The 4,187-nt window shown below is 37.5% G+C and overlaps 1 pseudogene; it reads right to left on the bottom strand.

Annotated features, from left to right (window-relative positions):
- Positions 1 to 1,598: 1,598 nt before the first annotated feature.
- Positions 1,599 to 3,043, bottom strand: LOC136863606 (piggyBac transposable element-derived protein 4-like; annotated as a pseudogene).
- Positions 3,044 to 4,187: the final 1,144 nt, after the last annotated feature.

Here is a 4,187-nt window from a genome sequence, read left to right as displayed (position 1 = left end):
GCACTGCAATTGCAAAACGGTTATATTCTTGTAACTGTTTCATTCAACAACGGTTGTGTTCCCGAAATGGTTGCGTTCTATCTGTCCCAGCTATAATAATAATTTCGTGTGGTTATTTCTAGCCGAGTGCACCCTATGTAAGGCAGACCCTCCCATGAGAGTGGGCGGCATCTGCCATGTGTAGGTAACTGCTTGTTAATGTGGTGGAGGATAGTGTTATGTGTGGTGTGTGAGTTGCAGGGATGTTGGGGACAGCACAAACACCCAGTTCCCGGGCCTTTGGAATTAACCAATGAAGGTTAAAATCCCCGACCCAGCCGGAAATCGAACCCGGGACCCTGTGAACGGAAGGCCAGTACGCTGACCATTCAGCCAACGAGTCGGACCCCAGCTGTAATGGGCATTACAAACAGTGACACATGCACGGAGCCTCAAGGAGGGTTGTGATGCAGAAACAGGGGAGGTCCGCCTGCAAGCCTCGTATCGAGAGCAACGGAAGCAGTGCAGCGGTGAGTTACCTTGCCTACTAGTAACAAATGTAGATTTAAACCCATATCCAGAGGCAATTCTAGCACTGGCGGGGTTGGGCGAACCTCAGTTTTATTGAAATAATTATTTGATTAATAAAGAAATGTATAATTTACAGATATAATGTATTTGAAATAAACATGTTAATGGTTGTGCTAATGTTGCCCATTGTATTTTCATAAACGTGGTTACTTTTCTTTTGAATTCTGTTACCAAGACTTTCAATTCCAAACAGAACCCCCTCCCCTCCACCCAGTTTTAAGTATCTAGAACTCTCACTGCCCATACTGTAATAGACTGCAGATGAAAGAGAAACAACATATATTTATAGCAATTAATTCCATTTTTATTCTTATTCTACCAAACCTTAACCCTTTCACACTCGGCCCCTTTTCACTAGTGCAACCCAAAACACTCAGAGTTATTTTCATGATTTTTCATCTGAATGTTTAAAAATTTACTATACCAGCTATTTAAATTATATTAAAATGAAAAAAATTGTACTGATACACATATGTCTGTACATTATGAAAAAACTTCACATTATACAATATAACATGACACTCACAAAAAAATTTTCAAAATTGAAAAAAATAATTGATGAAAAAATTACCTTTAAAGTTTCAAAACTTGAATTACTGATTGTCTTGCTCTGTGTAAACCTATCCTACAAGGAAGAACAGGAAATTCTCTTTGATTTGACATTACTGTAAATTGATAAAATACTGTAAAAATGTTAGTGATAAACCAGTGCAACCCAGAACACCCAGTTATTTTTATGATATTACACCTAAATATTTAAAAATATTATTATACCAGCAATTTAAAATATATTCAAATGAAAAAATGTACTGCTACACATATGTCTGTACATTATGCAAAAATATATATCACATTATTCAGTATAACATGACACTCACAAAATTAATAATCGAAATTGAAAAAAATATATATTGATCGAATAAATTACGATTAAAGTTTAAAAACTTGAATGACTAATTTTCTTACTCTGTGTAAACCTACACTACAACAAAGAACAGATATTTCTCTTTAATTTGACATAATTAAGTTCAAAGTACTGTAAATTTACAAAATACAATACAAATGTTAGTGATACACTTTCCATGCAGGCCCTTATTGCACCTTTGGCACACTGTTCCCGATCTCCTCCTTGTCTCCTTAGTACTACAAACTACACACTGAGATTCCTTTTTCTCTGGAAGCTTCCTTAACCCCGGTGGTCCTCGTAGATCACCGATGACTAATGACTTTGTAGACGTCCACTCCTCCCCCAAATGTTCAATAATGGCTACTGTGTAACTGAGCCTAGATTTAATTCTCCCAAGCCCCTTATAATTCTCCTTGTAAAGGATGTAGCTGTTCAATACCATCGCAGGTATCATATTAAAAGCCACCTTCTTCCAATACCTTACAGTTTTCCTTTCATCCAGATAACTATATAGCATCATGTCAGATGTGTCAACTCCTCCCTTGAATTTATTATAATTGGCAATTATTTCTGGTTTGGTCTCCCAATTGAAATGATTGTGGGATACTGGAACTTCTTGATCTTTAGCTGTAGCATGACTTGACAGAGGAATGACTGGGTTGTTTTGAGAGTTCTTTTCATGGAAAGCGCATAGGCTACTAGAAGTGGACCAGATCTATAGTACAATTTCTGCCCAACAAAAAAAATTTAAATTGTTGTGGCAAAAGTTTTCTGTTCCCCCTAACAGTTCCAGTTATAAAGGCACACAGCTGATAGAGATGGTGAACAAGTGGCACTGACATAAAATAATTGTCCACAAATACATGGTAGCCTTTGTTAAGGTAAACCCCCCATGACCAGAAACTTCTTTACAATAGTGTACCCCAGACCATTTTTTGCAAAGTTGTCTTTATCTTCTTGAGATTTTGCACCTCTATAAGTGTAAAATCCCAGACAATAGTTGGATACTGAATCACAAATCATCCAAAATTTGATCCCCCATCTGTTGTGGTGTTTGTTGGGTAGGTACTGTTTGAGGCTAGTTCTATTTTTAGTACCTACTAAACTCTCATCTACACTAATTTGCTGGTGTGGAGTGCAATGGTGCCTGAATATCCTGTTGGCATGATCCTCTAAAGGTTTATATTTGGCACAGAGGTCATAACCTACTTCTCCTGGAACTGGCTATCATTCATTGTTAACTAGGTGAAAGAATCGCAACAATAGGGAGAACCTATGCTGAGTGAAATTTTTTCCAAACCATGAGGTGGCCAGAGAAGGTAGTGTACTCCAATATGAAGCAATGGTAATTTCTTTTACGAAACCCAAGTTGAGGATGCATGCAAGAAAGCCTTTAATTTCTGAAATAGAAATTTTAGTCCAGTTCTTTAGATGAGTAGGTACACTCGCCTTACTAGAAATAATTTGCTGTGCATACCTGTTAGTTTCTGTGACCATGAGGGAAAGAAGAAAATCTGTGAAAAACAGATAGAAATATGCTATTGTAAGGGAATCAGGAGGTGGCATGTGTTTGGGTCCAGGTAATTCTTGATATTGGAATGGATGTGGGAGAGGTTTCTCAGGCGACAGAACTTCCCTATAGTCATCATTCATCTCATCATCTTCACTTTCAGATATGGCATGAGCAGCTGTAGGCCCAATTTCTGAATCACTGCCGTCGTTCTCCGTGTAGTCAGAGTCACTTTCAGAACTAAAATCATTATCGCTATCTAGTTCATCTAAATAATCTAATACTTCAGTGTCATTTAGTGATGAATTAAGTCCAGCCATTGAAAATGTGCACAAAAATAAACAACAACAAACACTTTCAAAGAGAGAATAATTAACTACACTTCACTGGAAAACGGCGAGTAAAACTTAGAAATACTAATAGAATATGACAGAAAATTAACTAAAGGAAAATAGTTGAGCTGAATTCGTATTACGAAGTAAAACACGACGACACTTATTGAATTAAAACTTCTCAGGGCCAAGATGTAAGCATACACGGTGTGCGTTTTTCATTTGTCTGAAGCAAATTATTTCTTACGTCTAGTGAGTCCATCCGGTGAGTTAACTATGAACTAAAACCCAAAGATACCGTAGTTAATTTGTGCTGAACTCTACAAACAATATTTCATATTAAACGTAGCCTGATAAGTCGACGCCGATTGATCGGCACGGCGAGAGATTTGGTAATAAACTCGCGCGCCGATCTGTTCGCTCTCCTAAGCTTGGAGGGATTTTAGAATTTACGTTATAGACATTAACTGTTGCTTGCTTTATCTATTTGAGGCTCACCAATTGCAGCTTCCGTTGAGGTCATTTATTTTCCGTGGTTACTCGTTCCCCTCTTCTCGTTGTAGAATTGGCTCCATGGACATCCTTCCTTCCTTCTGTGATATAGTTTGGGCTATCTGGACTAGCACTCCCTAATTACCTAGTCTTTAATTTATACATTGACCCTATACTTGTAAAAATTGATCAGCGTTGATCGTAGGAGGAGAAAATTCAGAGAAATGAATTTTTCCATGTTAGCAGAAATCTCAATCCAACTTAGCTATTCTACTGATACAATACAGACTTGTACCAAATTCCGTGGACTTGAACATAACGTAGTTCTTCGTCCAGAATAATTATTGTATATATCACAAGCCGTAAGCTTGATTCG

The sequence above is a fragment of the Anabrus simplex genome, chromosome 2 (assembly GCF_040414725.1).
Source record: "Anabrus simplex isolate iqAnaSimp1 chromosome 2, ASM4041472v1, whole genome shotgun sequence".
NCBI classification, from domain to species: domain Eukaryota; kingdom Metazoa; phylum Arthropoda; class Insecta; order Orthoptera; family Tettigoniidae; genus Anabrus; species Anabrus simplex.
Note: the sequence above shows the minus strand (reverse complement) of the source record. Positions and strands in the feature narration are given on the sequence as shown.